This window comes from Ambystoma mexicanum, chromosome 6p (genome assembly GCF_040938575.1).
Source record: "Ambystoma mexicanum isolate Mex_15411 chromosome 6p, UKY_AmexF1_1, whole genome shotgun sequence".
Classification (NCBI taxonomy): Eukaryota; Metazoa; Chordata; class Amphibia; order Caudata; family Ambystomatidae; genus Ambystoma; species Ambystoma mexicanum.
The window spans coordinates 1,046,507,897-1,046,527,402 of record NC_090935.1 but is presented as its reverse complement, the minus strand read 5'-3'; the positions used below and the strand labels follow the sequence as shown (position 1 = coordinate 1,046,527,402).

Sequence of the window (19,506 nt, the reverse complement as noted above, 5' to 3'; positions counted from 1 at the left end):
TTTGTTAGTCGGTAGCACATTTCAGCATGTTCAGATCCGACTTGGAGAGTATTGTCCGCCTAGCGGCACAGCTGTTCTTTTCAAGACGCTCTTATCGAGCGTGGCACGCAGCCAGCGTGCTCCAGGAAAGAGTGCACGCCGGGAAAAGGCGACGGGCGTCGCATGGTTTCTGCATGAGATGGCCGCCGCTGGCACCTGTTTGCCAGCCTGGGAGGATGACAGGCAGAAGTCCGACTCGTGCCCTTGTCAAGCTAATTGTCTTCAGTCGTGTCTGCCTGTGCACCCTGGTCCAATGTGCTGCAATATCCCATTAACCTTTACTCGGACTCGCCATGTCGCTGTCCTCCCGGCTGCTTCTGCCAATAGCTCGAAACTTGTAGCTCGTGCCTCTGCAGCCAGGCAAGCTTCCACAGGTAAACCCCCTGACTGACTGCTCCCCTCCTACAGACATTTCCTCGATGTACTTAAAGTATGGGGTTGTTGTCCTCTGAAGGAGCAAGTATTTCTGCAAAAATTCGCTCCACTTTGTCTGAAAACGTTTCACCCGTTGCTGCTGGCGACAGATGGCTGCCTTCTAACTAGGAGCATTTCAACAGAGTTGTCAAGCCACAGGAACATCAAATGCTCTGCGGTTTAGAACATGCACCTGTCCCCATCCGGGTAAAGGTGGCCCTTGTATGTATTTAACAATTCTATGACAAGACTGGAGGCGAGCATTATGCTTCATCTTCATTTATTACTACTCTTCAGCAGTTCAACAAAACACTATAAAAAACCGTGAAAAAGCGTAAACCTTGCTTTCCTCTTTTTCCTTCTTTTTTTTTTTTTTTTAAACTACAATGTCCATGAGTCTCTGTAGTCCATGCCCTTTCCACCAGTCATAACCCACTTCCTGTGCTCGGGCTCCTCCTCTTCTTTTACTGCTCTTCAAGCAGATAAGTACAATTTCTTCCCTCTCCGCATGTCAGTGAATGTATTGACGAGGTTTGAGTGGGAGATTAATATTTATGAATTCTTGAGACGCGGTATGAGTGTGTAAGAGAAGGAGCGCCGAGAGAGCGTGCAAAAAAAAAAAAAAAAAAAATGGAGAAAAACTATTTTTGTATTTTAGTCAATATAATGGTTTCATAGTGTATTTCGCGTAAAAGCGCGTTGTCATAGATTTTCGTGGGAGTAGCCCAAGGGGTATTTCAGGCAGGAGCTTATTCGCGAGGCGGGCGGCCCCGTGTCGCAATTTCGGCACGCTTGGGGTTTTAGTCAGCCTCGCGAACGACGCAGCATAGGCCGCGCCGACATCCGAGAGCAGGCCCCATCTCCGCGGAGGCGGGCCGGCTCCCGCGAAGTTCGTTGCGCGGCCGGAATGCTCCGCAAGAAGCCCCCACCCTCGTGTGGGAGGAGTTAGGCGCATACGCGCACGTGCCGACAGGTCGCTCCAAGGCGCCACTGTCTACAGAGATCACCGACTACAGTACTCTCGGGTACATTCGTTCTGATGATTTTCAGTCGTGCGACTGTTGTCTCGGATTCAGCGGTTATAGCGACCGCAAGCGCCGTGTTTCCTATGAAGCACATTGAGTGACGATAAAGTCACGGATTGGGAGCTGCAGAAGGTAGAAACCGACGGAGCTCTTACACTGCCAAGTAGCAGAGGATTGGCGCAGCAGAAGTGAAGGCTTCTCGGAGCCACGAGTGATCACGTCTAGGTGCAGCCACTGAAAAAAAAAAAAAAAAAAGGGGGAGCGCAAGAGTAAAGACGACTTTACGAACCCCGAATCATCAAGAGGAGCTGTGGGCGTGCTAAGACACCTGACTCAGGTATTTTAGGCACAAGCACGAGAATGTCAGAATTTGAGTGGAGCGAGGAGGAGCAGTCCCAGGACCTCGCGGCCAGCTTCAAAAAAGTGCTAGGAAGCTCCCTCATTGATGCAGTGGCAGAGGGCGTCAGACCCCTACAGGAGAGGCTGGAGACGTTGGAGGCTATGCTTTCACAGCCTAGCAGCAGCACCGAAGACTGGAGACGCACGCCCACGGATCCCGCGATAGAGGGACGTAAGGGGAGTAAGCTAGCCCTCAAGAGGAAAGCCTCTGATGACCCCCGGGGCTCTTTGGAAGGGGCAGATGATAAGGCCCCGGAGGTGCCTGACGCGTTCGCGAAGCTGAAAGAAGCTTATCTGCAACGCCAGACAGTGCCACACCTCATGACCCCCACTCCTGGGGAGGACAATACAGGAGAAGACCCTGACTCGGAAGACGAGAAGGATGAATTCCAAGCCTCGCTAGAGGACGAGGAGATCGAGCAGGAGGACTGGGCCAAGCCCAGCGGGGGCAAAAGACTTCGTAAAGAGAAGCACCTCCTCGAGCCGCAAGAGGGTATGTTTGACCCCGATAGCATACGGAACCCGAAATCCACGGAGTGGCAACCATCCCCCCGAGTAGCACAATACATGGCAGCTAGGCTGCGCAAGCCTCTCGACAAGGAGGTGAGGCAGCGACTGCGAGCGGAATGCCCGCGCCCAGATCTCCCTGGAAAAGTAGCGGAGGCCCCTGAGCTCGACCCGAAGATGCTGACTTTCGTATCGAAAACAAATAAAGACCCGCGCAAGGGTATCGATAGGTCCTGGAAAAGCTGCCAGGAGAAAGTTCTGGACTTAGCAGGCCCTCTCGCTAAAATCATGGATCTGGCGGAGAGGGCAAGGGACACGGGAGAAGAAGTTGACCCCGAAGCTCTCGCAGGATGGGCGCAGAGAGCAGTCTGCCTTCTGGGGAACGCGAACTGCGCCATCGCTTCGGAGAGAAGGAAAGGCCTCCTGCTCAAGATTGATTCTAAGCTCAGCGACCTCTCATCGTATGAGGCAGGAGAAGGGGCCCAGGGCCTCCTGTTCGGGGAGACCTTCGGTAAGGAGATGGGCCGATTCGTAGGGACATACGCTTCACTCGAGAAAGCCCAAGCATCGATTCGCAAGATATTCCCGAATAGAGTTTTTGGAGGGACCGGACGCTACAGAGGCCGTGCGGCCGGTCGCACCCAAGGCGGAAGAAGGCCTCAAAACCCCAGAGCTCAATACTGGGAGAACAAGAGCCAGGATACATTCTTCCCATCCAGAGGGAGATTCCCAAGAGGCCGCAGGTCCAGAGGATCAGGACGAGGTCAAGGGTTTACACCAGGTGAGAGCGATTCAGTATCCTCCGGTAGGGGGGAGGACGCGCATGTTTTTAGAGAATTGGCGCAAGCTTTCCAGCGATTCCTGGATACTGCAAACCGTCAGAGGTATGAGGTTAGATTTCATAGAAATGCCAGTGCAAAAGGACAGGCCGCGGAGCCAGAGGCTAACGCTAGCGGAACAGGCGCTTTTAGACAGCGAGATAGAGCAATTACTGCGCAAGCGAGCGATAGAGAGATGCGAAACGCCACCCAAGTTTGTCAGCAATATGTTCCTAGTACACAGGAAGGAGAAGGTACGCCCAGTTATCAATCTCAAAGAGCTGAACGGCTGGATCATATATCGCCACTTCAAGATGGAGGGCATACATCAGCTCAGGGACTCCCCAAGGGAGGCAGACTGGCTGACACGCCTAGATCTAAAGGACGCGTACCTCACAGTACCCGTGCTCGAGGAGTACAGACCATTCCTAGCTTTCCGATGGCACGGACAGTTTTGGCATTTCAAGACGATGCCGTTCGGGCTGGCCTCGGCGCCCTGGGCGTTTACGAAGCTGATGAAACCAGTAGCGGCAGCGATCAGGGAGAAAGGCGTCAGACTGATAATTTATCTGGACGACCTTCTGCTCCTAGCAGAGGACCGAGAAGTGCTAGTATATCAAACAAGATGGGTACAAGACCTCCTACTATCTCTAGGATTCCTAGTGAATACAGAGAAGTCAGATACCGTACCAGCTCAGAGGCTAGATTTCTTAGGGTTCGTACTAGACACGAAGAAAGCGACCCTGGAGCTGCCAGCTCGGAAAATGAAGGACATAAAAAGGGAGATCAGATTGTGTCTGGAGAAGAAGCAGATATCTATCAGGACGCTAGCGAGAGTAGTGGGGCTATTAGCAGCATCCATTCAGGCCATATTTCCAGGGCCTCTGCACTACCGAGCGCTACAGAGATTAAAGATAAGACACCTACAACAGGGTCTGAAGTATCACCAGAAAGTACCCCTAGATCAGGACTCCATTACCGAACTAGAGTGGTGGTTGAAGAATATGGACGCCTGGAATGGGCGAGCCATATTCGGAGACAAACCAGATCTGGTAATAGAATCGGACGCCAGCCGGAAGGGCTGGGGGGCCAGATGTGGGACCCTACAGACCGGGGGCAAATGGAGCGAAGAGGAGCTCCAGCTACATATAAACTGCCTGGAGCTACTGGCAGGATCGTTCGCGATCAAGGCATTCACAAGAGGAAGAGTGAAATCTTGTGTGCTGCTGAAGATGGACAACATCTCTGCAGTACGATACATAAATCACCTAGGCGGTACGAGATCCAAGATGCTAGCGGAACTAGCAAAGGACTTCTGGCATTTCTGCCTGCGGTCAGAGACGTCAGTGATAGCGGAATACCTGCCAGGCGAGCAGAACATAATAGCGGACTGGAACTCGCGGTACCTGGTAGACTCCAGCGATTGGAAGCTGGACCCAGTCGTGTTTCAGAGGCTGGACAGGAGATGGGGTCCACTGAAGGTAGATCTATTCGCGTCCCGGCTCAATGCACAGACGAGCCTATATTACAGCTGGAGGCTAGACCCGGAAGCGCAGGGAACGGATGCGTTCCTGCAAGAGTGGACAGGAGGACCGCATTACGCTTTTCCCCCCTTCGCAATGCTGAACAGAGTTCTAGCGAAGTGTCGGAGGGAGAGAGCGGAACTGGTGTTGGTCGCACCGTTGTGGAAGTCACAAGTGTGGTTTCCAACGCTAATGGAGCTACTAGCAGACTTACCCAGAGTGCTTCCCGAAGGAGAGTGATTGATCACGGACCCAGCTGGGTTGTGTCATCCTCTGAGAGTGAGAGGGACACTCCCCTTAGTCGCGTGCAGGATATCAGGAGACGTTGGGCCCTGCCAGGAATTTCGGAGCAGGCAGCTCAGCTTATCACAGAATCCTGGGCTCCCTCCACTAGGAGGAGCTATGACGCAGCTTGGGCAAAATGGACAAGCTGGTGCAAGGACAGAGGTGTTCATCCCGTTTCAGCACCTGTAGTGGTAATTGTAAATTTCTTAGCGAACTTACTGCAGGACGGGAAAGCTTTTCGTACGATAGGGGTGTACAGATCAGCTATATCAGCGGGACACATTCCAATAGAAGGAGGGCCAGCAGGAGAACACCCCGCGGTAGTCAGGCTCGTTAGAGGAGCAAAGTTCAGAGTGCCACCAGTGCCCAGATATAATTCAACATGGGATGTGACGACAGTATTAAGACTATTATCGGATTGGCCGACGGATAAATACCTTACCCGTAAACAACTATCCGGTAAGCTAGCTATGTTATTATGTCTAATCTCATGCAAACGGGTGTCAGACGTTAAAGCTCTGGAGATTAACAGACGAGCTTTCGGACCGGAAGGAGTCACGTTCTCGATAGCTAGGAGAACCAAGACAGGTACCTCCACAGTGCATTATCCGTATTTTCCGGGCAATTCGAAGTGGTGCGTTGCACGGTGTATTAAAGAATACGAGAGTAGAACAGCAGAGAATAGAGCAGCGCATGTTACCCAGTTGCTAATAGCGCGCAGGAAACCCTATCACGCTGTAACATCAGCTACTATAGCTAGATGGGTAAAGGAGATCATGCAGACAGCGGGTGTGAATGTGGACATGTATGGAGCGCATTCAGTGAGAGGTGCGATGGCATCGTCAGCAGCGAGAGCGGGAGTGCCCTTGAATGTAATAATGCTAACAGCAGACTGGTCAAACGACCGTACCTTTAGAGAATTTTACTTTAAGCCAACAGAGGGTCTGGCTACTACAGTGTTGGGCAGCTTTGAACAAGCATAATGCTCGCCTCCAGTCTTGTCATAGAATATAGATTACCCCTGCTTTCTGCGCAGGGAGTATTAATTCTATTAAAGACTAGGAGGCGAGCATTAAATTCCCTCCCGAAGTATTGTACTGTACTAAATGTCGTTGCATTATATGAGTGAAGTACACTACAGACGCACCACCCTAAGACTTTCTATTTCTGTTTCATAGGGGAAGATCAGAAGAATAACTGATGGCCGTGATGCAGCTGAGAGTAGCAGACCGGGAGGACACCGGCTGCGGAGTTTTAAAGTTCAGAAGAACCTTCGCTCCGTTGGCGAGGATCAGTTAATGGACTTGTGCAGTTTCAGAGCGAGTAAAAGCAGAGGAGGAGCCCGAGCACAGGAAGTGGGTTATGACTGGTGGAAAGGGCATGGACTACAGAGACTCATGGACATTGTAGTTTAAAAAAAAAAAAAAAGAAGGAAAAAGAGGAAAGCAAGGTTTACGCTTTTTCACGGTTTTTTATAGTGTTTTGTTGAACTGCTGCAGAGTAGTAATAAATGAAGATGAAGCATAATGCTCGCCTCCTAGTCTTTAATAGAATTAATACTCCCTGCGCAGAAAGCAGGGGTAATCTATATTCTGTGCGTAATGGAACGCTAAGTGGATGCCTCTCCCCTGAGTGTATGTGTTCTTCACAAGTATACATGTCACTATTCTCTAAATATATGTCATTCTTTGGTGCATGTGCCAATCCGTGGCTTAAATGTTCATCCTTATGTTCCTCCTCAGTCTGTAGGTCCCTTCTTGTGTATAACACACCCTCAGTGTTCACACCCTCCTTTCTGTACATTTCCCTTCTCAATGTACATCTCCCACCACAGTGTATACCCCCCCATAGTACGTATATGTAACATATGGTAGGCTTACTTGGCAGTGCTATGCCACACTATGCTGTGATAGTTTCTTTGTGAAGCTGCCACGCATATGTTATTCAATGCTATAATAGGCTATGTTGCTTAGCTTTTGTCCTGTAGTAGGCCAGGCCAAGACCACCCTCCAGTATTCCTCTTAGACACTTCTTGAAATGGGGGGCAAGCACTTTGAACATGGCACAAGACAACATGCAGTTTTCTACAAAACAGCCAAATAGGTGATAAAATAATCATTTTGAATGGCACTTAAAAGCATTAACGAGCAAACGTATTGCTGAACCTGTTGCTCCCCAAATCCCCCAACCCCAGTAGCAGCAGCTTTGCGCAGGACTGAGCAAACCGTGGAAATACACACAATATTTGGCAATCACCAACGCACATGTTATCCTTTGCAGTGTGGAGTACTGGCTAAGGCTGGCCTCCTTCTAATTGTGTCCTTCCTCCCTGCAGGTTCGTGACCTGTGTTCCCAACCCCTGAGCTATTCATGTTAAGGACAGGCCCCCAATGGTTCTAACTAAGAACCTGAATTACACATTTGGGGGCCGGTTAATTTTTATCCAATGCAAACAAACCGTTTTGTTATATGGATTGAAGCCAAAGCTTTGTGGCCTGTTCTGCATTACAAAAGCAGCGACACTGACAGTATTTTACATGTGCTCAAGTCTTAACATGGTTGCAAATGTACGCCAATCTAGCGAAAAAATGCAGTGATTTAAGGTATCCCTTAAGATATATGGTTACACCCTGCAGTGGCAAAGGCAAATCGTGGCAGTGCTGACTCAGCGCTTCATTCTACAGAGAGTGACATTAAATTGAGTAGGGATCACATCGATTATTAGCATCCTGAAAGGGAGCACTCTCCAGTCAGGATTCTCAGAACGTGGGCTGTATTGTATGGTACAAGTCCGTGTTCTGAGCAGCCTAGGTAGGTAGCCAGCTCACTCTTTCCTTCCCCACTCCCCTTCCCCTCATATTTTAGCACCTTTGTAGCAGTGTATTTTTTTGTTTAGTAAAAAAAAAAGAAATGTACCTTTGCTGCGCGGCCAAAGTCTGTTTTCAATGTTGATGACTTTTTGGGACAGCACTGCGCAGCAACAAGCAGCAAAGTGCAGCAAAGGTACATTTCTTTTAGCACCCGTGTAGGGAAATACAGACAGGTGCTAATGGCAATATGTCCCTCGGCGGCGGGCGGACCCAATCAGTAATGGCACCGCTGCCCAGGTTAAGAGCCAGAGCAAAGGGTTAGCCTGCCGCCTCGAGGCATATCGCCTCATTAGAGCACCTAGAAGTGGGAGACACCTGACATGAACATTTATATTAAAACCTTGTATTACTAGTGAATTGCTCATCAGCAAACAAAACCTCATGATGTGTGACATCCAACGACTCAAGCACTTACTTTGCCTCATCCAAACCTGGATGGCGATCACCTACCTGAAGCTCAACCCTACAAAGACCACATTTGTTTTCCTAGGAAATCCTACTAAGCCTGCCCCAGGTCAGAGTTGTCTGACCTACATGAAGCTTGGCAGATTCCTGCCTCCACTCTCACCCAGAGCAAAATGTCCCATCCTTACTATGGACTATGTTTAATTTAAAACACACATCGACCAGAAGACCCACGCAGCATGCTTTAAGCTTGCACTCCTGGGCAAAGTCAAGCCTTTCATCCCTGACCAGAGTTCCAGGACTGTTGTCCAAGCCCTGTTCATGTTCCACCTCAATGGTGGCAATGCTCTACTCGTAGGCGTACCAGATGCCACATTGGCCTCCCTAAAAGCCACCCAGCATGCTGCAGCACGCCTCATCACAGGACTAAGCAAATGTGACCACATCACCGCCATTATCAAGGTGCTGCACTAGCTACCCCCTCAAGCACTCAGAACGTTCAAGATTGCCTGCCTGATCCACAAAGCAGCCAAGACCAAAACATCACTCTACTTGGCCGAGAAACTCGCCATCTCTGGGGGAAAGTGCACCGCCAGAAGCTGCATCGCCACGCCTGAAACAAAGAACTGCAAGGGGGAAAACAGGAAACCTTCCTTTTCTTGCTATGCACCCATGTCTCTGGAACAAGTTACCAACACAAATAAGACTGCCCCTTCCATCCTATACTCCTGGAACGACTGGAAGACCCTACTCTTCATAGACAATCTCGTCAAATACTGATCGTTCCAATCAACCCTGTTCCGCCCCTCTGGAGTTCCCCTCTTCCCTGCTACCCTCAGCCCTTCCAGCTCCTCTGCTACCCCTGCAGACTGTTAGAAACCCCTGGTGTCATCCCCTTTCTAGAACACTCCATTGCTTCCGAACTAGGCTAGTGCTGTATAAAAGACACCCATACATCATCCTGGGTGTAACCTCCTCAGACATAACAGGACACCGCAATGAAGAAGACCATGCTAAATGTTCATTGAGAAGAGACTTAGAACATCAAAAGACACCCCAACAATCCTTTTCACTACGTTGCAGTCTTTAGTGGAATTAAATAGCAAGCAGGGCAATACATAGGTACTTATCAGCTCGCCCGCTTCCACAGTGAAGTATGAGAGGACAGTGGGCATCTTCATGGTCTGTGGCACTCGTTTTCAGAGCACAAAGTCAAAAACAGGGGAAGAAACAAGGAAAGCAAATTCACGGACCACACATTGTAATCAGTGATCTGAGTCTCCCCTCTGACTTTTCAGGGACACCTCAAAGCAATCCTACCATAGCGCCACTCTGATTTGCATAGAATGATGGTACAGTGCAGCTGAACCTGCAGCTTAACCTAGCAACTGACAAAGCCAGCAGTGCACTGCGTCACAACCACAGCATTCCCTTGCTGACAGGAACAAAATAAAAATTGTCATTTAATCTTTATATCCTATCATGTTTTGGCTGAAGTCACTGCCCCAATGTGATTTACTTTGCAACATTTGCCTCTATTTTGACACTCACGCCCAGAAACATTAATTGAAGGGTGATCCAAGCAAGTACGTTTTCCCCACCAATACAAAATCTCTGAAGGTAGCACCTCCTCCACGATGTGAAGTATAGCCCCCCCTCCACCCAAGGTTTTGGTCTAATTGCGCCCCACTGTTTCAAATTTTGTGTGCTAATTTGTCCCCAACTTATTTTCTTAGGACATGTGCCCTGTTTCTAGCCAAATGAAACCCCACCAAAATACCCACTCAAGAACAGACAATTATTGAGCATGCTATGTTAAACATGTTTTTATACTGCATTGAATTACCAATATAGCACCTAGGTTTCTACTTGGAGTGACAAACTGTACCCTCGCCAGAGCTATCCATATTGCAAGAGGAAAGAAATGGAGAAGATAAGAGGGTGCCAAAGCAGGAAATAGATGCTACAAACATATGAAGGAAAGTATACAGTGGCAGAAGAATGTGTTGTGCTAGCCTGGGTGCATGTCAGTTCTGCTAGGTGGACCATAGTCCTGAAAAAGCGAGGAGGTGGATATGTCGTCTTGTATACTGTCTGCAACTATTGGTGGCCTCGCTGCACTTGACTCTGTTAGAAAAAGGGAGCAGGGATTCATTAGTGGGACAGCGGGGAAGCCGATGTGAAATCTGTGGGGTTGATGGGTCGGAAGTACCTGGTTCCTGAGTGCCAATGTGCTTTCTATGGGAGGATGTTATCCATAGGTAAGTGCACAAGATCTTATAGACTGCAGCACTTTGTGTCTGATTAGTGGCTGATGTGGGAGAATGCAACAGGGTTAAAGAGGAGGGCTTACTCGTTTCTCAGTTTTGATATGCTAGCGGCTAGGCTTATGCTGGCCATTTGTATGTGTAGTCTAAGGTGGTAGCACAGGCCTAGCCAGCAAGTCAATGGTGAGGAATTGTGGGAATCGTATTCCAGAATATCTCTAGAGCCCTGAGGTAGTAGTTCTTAGAGAGGAGGTGGCAGATGAAGGAAAGAGGGGTGTGGAAACTCAGGCATTTCGATTAATTGCCAAGCCTTATGCGAGGAAATAATTTAAGGTTCAGTTGAAGTGCGGCTTAATAATTTGAGGACCACTGTCACCCATTTCACCTTCCTTAGTATGTTGATTAGCAGTCTTGAGAGATGCCTCAAACCTCACTCTAACATGCTCAGGTGCTACGCTCAGTGGCCTGCTGGGAAATGTGCCCATTGAGGGCAGGGCAAGGTGCGTGTCGGATGTCTGTCGACATTGGTTGGGGAAGTGGCCAGAATCCCTTCTCATTTCATACAGAGGTCTACTTGGCTGTCTCCCACAACGCCCAAACTTTTCTCACACAGTCCAAAATGAAATTCTCCCTGTCCCCCCAATCCCTACCAACTGTCACAACTCTCCAGGTTTTGACGTGGTCCCAGGTCTTCAATATCAGAGTGAGGCTGCAGCCATGCAGGGGATTCTTCACAATGAAACGAGGAGCAGAAAAGATAGAAGGTGGAGTGTGGATTCCTGTGAATCCCTGAAGGGTTATGAAAATGAGGTTGTTTTTCCAAAGCAGATGTGAAGATTTGTAAGTTAGAATGCAATGTATAATGTTGGATGCATGAGGGGCTTGCGAGTGTGTTTGGGCAACTCTAGAAGTATGTTGGCTTTTTTGCCCGGGCATCACTACACAGTGCACTTCAGGTCAAACTCCAGACTCCTAATTCTGTGAATGCCATGTCTGAGCCAAGACCCGGTTATTCAAGGAGAGATTTTGTATAATGGTGAATGTTGTTGGTAACAGAAGATAAAGAAATGGAATGGTCAAACTAGTATGGTGACATAGAAAAAGCCTGGCACCCTGACGTCAAAAAGGTTATTATTAACAGTTCCATGTAATGTCATGTTCAAGCTTATTTTAGTTCACAGTGAGACAGGGTGATGCCTACTTGTGGGTAGGCTCTCAAAGTATGGTGATACATAGTGATCTATAGTGAGAAAATATAGCCTGGCCTGCCTAAGCAGGCTCTGGTCATTGGACTGTGGGAAAGGCTGAGGTGGATGAGTGACAAACAGTGAAGGTAAGGAGAGAAGGGACAGATATCTGTCCTTCTGTAAGCAGTGACAGTCTACCATCCTTCTATCAGGTTATCATGAGGCTATGGCAAACGCTGTTGCTTGTACAGTGCTTTATGCTAGGTGAATTTACAGGACGGAGGAACTTTCTGTTTCAAAACAAACAACATGAACGCTGGTGTACCTAAAGAAAAGACCTGAGGGGCCTTCAGGCAGCCAAACTGGAGATAAAGGGTGTGAATTGCCCACCTGGACTGCCCCCTGGGAACCCCTGCACCGGGGACTGTTTTCTGTACCCTTTCAGTCCCCCTACCAGCACTTATGCCTGCACTTCCTTGCACTTGCCACCAGCTGGCCGTTATTTATCTTATTTATTCCACTTTCCCATGTACTGCACTTTTCCCTCTCCCTTCCCCCTCGCACTTTTCCTTTCCCCCCTTCCCCATGCACTTGCGCGATCTGAATGACACCTGCCTAGTAGGCTCGTTGTCTGTCCCCCTTTTGTTTCCCCCCGCTTGCCTCGTCGCGCCTTGAAACACTTGTGTATAGGCGCATTATAAATGCCATATCATATCATATCATATCAAAATAAGTGAATGGACTCCAAAATGGACTCTTGTGCAATGGAAATAATTATTCCAACAGTTTTTACAAATGGAACCCCTTTAATAATAACATTCGGGTGGAGGGGTTTTATGTCACAAATGCAAATTTGTCACATTTGAAGAATAAGCAAACTTTTCAATTTCCCCTCTATTCGCAACACAGTCGTCTCAGAGCACCTCGGCATGTCCTTTCATACCAAATATTTAAGAATATGAGCGCAGTCTTTGGCTCAGCAGCTGTTTGTGCTAGTTGTCATTGTGAACCTGGGCACATTGAAACAACGCCCAAAAACCTAGAGGGTAAAGTCCTTCTCCTTAATTTTCTAGGTCATAAACAACCATGTTTTATAGACAGGGCAGCTGGAAGAAACTATTGGCACTTTTAAATGAAAGTGGGTTTTGTACCATGGCTCCTATGTAAGCAAACCCCTGGACGGGGTTTTCTCGAAGGTCTTGAAAGCTGTGAAGATCTTAACGGGCATTGTGATAGGACTGCTGAAGGTAGGACTCCTCATGCCTGTGTCCTCTCTGGGTGCTAAAAAGGCAAAGGAATCCAGCGGGCTGCAGGCCAGGTTGCCATGTTTTTTATACCCATTGCAGAAAACACTCAACAATGCTTGCCGCCATAGCCGTGTATGGCAGCTGGCACTGTTTAGGTCTACTTGGTCAAAAATATCGGACCTTTTACAATTCAACCTAATTTTTTTGGGTCATTTTGTTGGTCAAAAATGCGGGGGGAGACCCCCGCAAACCCCCCTTTCCCCACCTTAACCTATTCCCTTACCCCTCCCATTATATTTATTTAATTTGATTTGACCGAAAAAACGATCAAAAAATGTGGTCAAATCGAAAAGGTCAAATGTTTTTCGATCAAGTATGCTAGTACCACTGACACTACAATGAAGCCATGTGGATTCCACCTGCTTTTTACAGGTGTAAAAGGCTGGCGAATCCATAGGGATTCAAGCTACTCCGTCTGCAGGAAGACTGAGGGTGGGCAGATCTGCAGTCATAATTTCAGCACGTAGTGCAGTTCAGGGGCGAAGCACACTTTACGCTCTATCCCTAAACTGCGGACATTGGGCCTCATTACGATACTGGTGGTAGCCATGCTGGTAAAACTGGCACAGCTGACGCCAGTATAATTTTTTTTCCGGTGCCCACGAATGGGCTATTACCAGGTCATTATGGCCTTGCCAGACCCGGTAATTGCCCAATCGTGGGTGCTGGAAAAAATGCTCTGCATTTCCATTTGAGCCCCATAGGGCTCAATGGGAATGGGGAGGTGAGATGCACTGGCACCATTCGTGAATGGTGCCGGTGCATCCGACATGCTCTGCTCTCGGGTACCGGTGTGCCCGCCAGGTCAGACCTGGGGGGCGGGAAGGCACCTGCGAGCAGAATTCATAGTTTGCCGGTCTGGTCACAATGGTACCGGTAGCTTACTGGTGCCGTTGTTACCAGACCGGCAAACTTATAATGAGGCCCATTACATCAAAATGGTATGGAAAGGAATTTGAAGGCAGAGTCCCTGTCTTTTCCAGTAATTTGCGCTCCAGACCTTTTTTACATGCTAATTTAAACGAGCGCCTTTGTGTTTTAGTAAACAAGCCAAAATGCAAATATTATACATCACAGCTGCAAAGACAGGACGCTTTCCAAGTGGATTCTGTTGCTGATCTGCTGTGGCAGCGCATGGTCCTATCAAGCAGATCAAATGCCCTGTTTCGAACTGGGGTTTGTGCTTGTGACGCGCCGCACTGACTCCCAGGGTGCCATCACTACTCTACAACATGCACACACACCATTTGCAGATATTCTGGCATGATGAATAATGATCCAGCAGGGCAAGGGAAATAGGACTGCAAATAAAAAAAGCCCAGAGGTTTAACTGGCGGGTATTGGTGTGCCACGAAGACAAGCTTATAAAAACCCTGCCTCACTTCAGACGTGGCTATTGCGGCTTAAGCAATCTGGCAACTTGATTCATTCTGTTGATTCGTGTTGTATTGGCATTGGCTCTGTATTGTAGTGGATAATAGAATGTTTGCTCTCTGTATCTCTATTAGCACCCACGTGTCCCCAGCAGCTGCTAGACTGTATTGTGGGTATTTTTGTAGTTGGCTTTTTCCACCCCTGTAAGTGGTGCTGCCCTTGCGTTCACTGTTGAGGATATCTCTTTGGGTATTTTGCTACCATGCAAGGATAGTGGGATCCTATTATTGTGTGTGCGCATTGATCTCTGTTGCACTCCGCTGGCTTCCCTTAACGTTCTGCTTTTTAGACAACTAAGAAGGCTGCAGCCTCTCAGCTCGTGTTTCTTTCCTGAGTATCTAATGTCTCTCAATGGTGCTTTCAAGTGGTGATGGCCCCCGTACATGGAACTACAGCAAGGGGTCATGTGTGCAAAGAGCAAAACCCAGTGATCACCCAGGATCAGCAGGGTGATGGCAGTACCGTTAAAGGCTATTTCCCGAGCCCGATTGCATTCTAGGGAGTGGATATCTGGAGTGCAGCTATTAAATCGCTGTATTGGTTTCCACCAGATATAGATCTTTCCATTTGGGAAATGAATTGCACAGAGATGGAGATCATTCCGCCCTGGGAGATTTTGAAGAACAGAGGTACCAGGAGTAGAGATGGCCTTGTTGATAAATGGAAACAAGATTGTCTAGAGGGGCTTAGTAGCTTGGATCTAACATGTGACATCTTGTTGGTAAACCCAGGAAAGGTAAAGATCCAGATTATGAGGCTAGACTGGATATGGGCACAGGCCAAAAGACTCTCATATAAAACTGTCCTCAAATTGGAATTGGAAACTAGAGTCATTTATCAAGTTCCAGTCTGCATCTCGAAATTGCCAAGTCCCAAATATCGTGACCTATTCATGAGATTGAGGCTGAACATTTTGCCATCAAAAGAGGTGCTCAACAATAGAAGACAAGGTGATGAAATGGGCCCGATGCGTAGGTATTGTAAGGTGAAAGATGTAATTGAATAATTAAAGCATTTGTTGGTAGAATGTACAAGGCTGACCCCATTGCGTGAAATATTTGTCTGATTTTGGTACCCGGTTTAAAACATTGACAACGGATGAATGGTGGGATGTGTTTTTAATTGGGGAAAATCCATCGATGATGTTTGCGGCTTTGAAATGTATGGAGGTTGTCCTAATCTTTTAAATAGTAAAAGGAGTTATTTTGTAATGAATTGGATGGATGTAATTTTAATTTTATGAAAGGTTTGTAATAAACCAATCCATGAATAAAAAAAAAAAGAAATCAATTCCGTGTTTCATTAATGTGTCTCAGGTTCGAACACTCGCCAGAGATGGTGGCCCATCTGTTTTCATCACCTATCTCTTGGCTGCCTCTCTTGTTCCAGATTCTTTGCACCCTGAAACCTAATGCCTAGAATCTGAATGGCAGGGTCTTCCAGGAAGGGACTGCTCTACCCAGGTAGCAATTCCCTCAGGATTTCTAGACTTCCAACCACTTTGAGGGCATATTGTTGGCCATTGGACTACTCTGGGTAGTGCTCTAGGAAGGGCTGGTTTCCCCAGGCATCTGACCCCCAAGTAGAGTTTGGCTGTCTGCCAGGAGATCTTTGCCTTCCTTAAGTCTCTATGTAGTTGCTTTTAGAACTCAGCTGGAGGCTGTCTAGGTATTTAGAACACCATAGGAAAAGATTTTCCCATTGATCCCTATGCTCCTAAGCTGCCCAAGAACTTTGAGATTTCCAGCCTAGGACCATCCTCTGGTCAATACTGGGTTGAAAAGTTGAGGTTTTTGGGCGTTTTTTTGCAGAAAATTGGGCAAAACACCATACAATTTAAAAGTAATTCTCTAACACATGGAAAATTCTAATATGTCTGAGAGAGCTGTACGTGCAAACCAGGCATGGCCCAGTGCTCATGCACCAGAACAACTTGCATTATTCCTGGAAGGAGAAGCAGTGATCCTGGGAGCTGTTCTCTGTGATACTGCCTTCTTCATAAAGGGCAGATGCTTGGCAGGTCACCACCGATTATGAATAAGTCACCCTGGCTACAACCATACTCTCTTTGCTCAAAATGTTCATATAAGGATTTGTATATTGTATGGTTGGATTGTTATATGATTCATGCCCGTTTCAAGTCATCTCTATAAAAGTGAATGCTAGGTTAGCCTTGTGATTTACACTTTTCTTTGCATATAACTTGATCACATGGTTTCCACATGTTCATTTTTTCAATCTTACCAATTATTTTGATATGAAAACTTTTAAGGGTAGTCAAAAATGTAGGCTTTGCTTACTTTTTGTTGACCGAATTCTGTGACCTGGCATGTGAGCAATTTGTATAAATTGGGTATATGCTAAACAGGCAGTGGATTTTATTTTTTGACAAAGCAGAACATAGTATGTGCTGATTTCTTTTAAAACTGTATAGCACACTGATTTCAATACTCCTGTGATTGTTTTGGTACATGCAGCCCCAAAAGAAACAAATTAACTACCTGTGTTGAAATCCTGGATGCAGATGCAGACGCACAATCTAACCAAAAGGCAAAAGATGCACATTTCCATCCGGAGCGGGAAACCAATGTGTTTCCTTCCAGCGTAAAAAGAAAATGTGCCTCTTTAATGTACGGTGCCCAAGTTACATTGGGAAAAAGAGTAACGTTGATAGGCATTTTGAAGTAATACACACAAATTATTAACATTATTTTTCCACAGGAAGCTGCCTGCTATCCTAAAAAGTAGGTCAAATAAATGCTGCAATGCAAATGCTTTTACAGAGGCATCCTGGGAAGTTGCTAATATTTGATGAAAAACTGTCCTTTATGTATGTCTGCCATGTCAGCGGTGTAGTTAAGTGCAAACACTACAGCAATGAGGATATCTGTACTATCAGCCACTGAGACTGCCTGATAGCTCTGGCAATCTGGCTTTTTCAGGTGAACTTCCTTTGATCCCCTCGACAACATGCAAGTGCTGCAACTGTTTTATGCTCTGCACCAGATTACTGAGCACTGGTGGATAGCATGCAGTGTCAGGCTTCACATTCCATGTCTGATTGGTTTCCTACATTCTGATATGCTTGACATTTTTTAGGAGACAGCTGCTAATAAAAAGAATAGTGAAATAAAGATGTTTTTGGAGTTATTAATATCACGGTAAATGCATATGTTATTCCTTTTTTTAAATAAAGAGCAAATAAACCACCCAAAGAAATGTTGGTACAAATTCTCAAACTCATGGATCCGCCCATTTTCGGCACCATTACCGCCAACGCTATTACTGCTAAGCACCACAGAGTCCCATGGACTCCAAATAAATGGGGATTAATAGCACCATAGTAACTCAGGATCCTGCACGCGGTGATGCTTAAAGCGTTGGGCGGTATCCCGGTGTATTTATTATCGGGACCCTGCCCAACTCGTGGTCTTGCCCAATGACATGCAATAACATGGTACCAGGTGGCAGCTAGGCTATATCATAGAAAACGTTGCTGCAAAATTAGCTTGTTAATATCCTGTCTTCCCAGTGTCACACCTCTCAATGAAGGTTTCCCAGGAGCATATGTCACCAGGCCACCTTATGCACGCGGGAAAGCTGCCTGAAAAGTTGATTTCAGGTCACAATGACTCACTATCCCTGTCCGGGTCTTTGCTTTTACTTTAGTTTTCCTTAAATCTATTATCTTCAATTGAAGTGACCCAAGATGTTAACTCCTAGAATGCAGTTGGTTGAGGAACGAAAGCCCAAGACTGGGACATGGTGTCCAGGATAACATGGGGTCATCTGGTAACCTTATGCGAGCAACTAGGTACATAGAGATCCCTATAAAAAAAGCTTTTGCTGTACTTCAGATTTCAGGTGGCCATTTTGTTTTGGTTATCTGTCAGCGGAAAGCCCACAGAAATCTAGAGGGTGGTGGAGGGGTGTAATTTGTATTCTGCAAACGGAGAAGTATTAACTGGTCTATTTTCAAATGGGACATAGCAGGTTTTAGTCTGATAAAGTACAAGGCTGTTTAATATTGCCTAGTTTTCCCGGCAATGCAGCCCATGTTCAGCGCGCGCTGCACTGCCATGACCCAGAAGTGTGCTGTGAGGTAAGCCTGGATCGCATTAGGAAAAGGATGCTAAAATGGAGGCTTCACACCTTACGCAAAGCCTGGATCTCAGCCGAGGTCGTTTGAGACCTTCACGCAGATGTCAGTGAGGTCACATCCGGACCCTCTGCAGTGTTTTCTAATTTCAGCATAACCTAATATGAAAAGCGCCAAACATAGCCTGATGTCGACGTTTCCAAACTCCTCACAGGAATCGAGCTGGCAGGATCAAAGCCCCCGCCAAAGGACCACCCTTGGGCTGCGCAGACTGAGACGATCTGCTTGAAAAACGCGCGCTTTGTTTTGCTTGCCGGTCAGGAGCGCCCTCTAATTATAAAGTTGCTCTAATGCTAAGCAAATTAGAAGCAGGAGCTAATTTAAATGTTTACCTAACACCGTTGGGCACGGGGGCTCCCGTGGTCCGGTATGCAGCCCAGCCTGCGTGACAAGTCTGGAAGATTTGTTTGGCTGCCTGAGCCCGCGTGATACCCCGTTGCCGGTAGCACCACCAACCGTCGCCGACTGGGATGATCTCAGGCTGAAGCAGAAGCTTATCTCATGAGCTGACTCACTGCCAATGTGTGTGTCCTGTTCCACGGCTCATCCAGTGATGAGCTGCCCAAGTTCGGCTGCGTCTGTACACGCTGTCCTTTGAAGCGCTGTTCTTTTCGTTTCTCTTGTCTCCGAAAGGCGCTGCGCCATTTGCTCCACTGCATTAGAGCTTCTGAAGTGAAGTTAGTACTCTTATTTGTCTGGAACAGGTCGTGCTTCGTCGATGCTTCATTATTTAGAACAAATCAGGAAAATAATAGAATAATCTGACCATACCACTATACGGCCTTGTGTGAACTCTTGGCCATCAGCAGGGCCGGCACCAGGACCTTTCCATTTTTCCATTTGAAATGTGTCTTGAGCTTAAGAAGA

At 47.3% G+C, this 19,506-nt stretch overlaps 1 long non-coding RNA gene across 1 annotated transcript in view; it reads right to left on the bottom strand.

The window, feature by feature from the left end:
* LOC138510170 (uncharacterized) overlaps positions 1 to 19,109 on the bottom strand; it is a 77,016-nt gene extending 57,907 nt beyond the window's left edge. Inside the window, exon 1 of the long non-coding RNA XR_011280336.1 lies at positions 18,972 to 19,109. This is a non-coding gene — a long non-coding RNA (uncharacterized lncRNA). The remainder of the gene's footprint in view (positions 1 to 18,971) is intronic.
* Between the last annotated feature and the right edge of the window lie 397 nt (positions 19,110 to 19,506).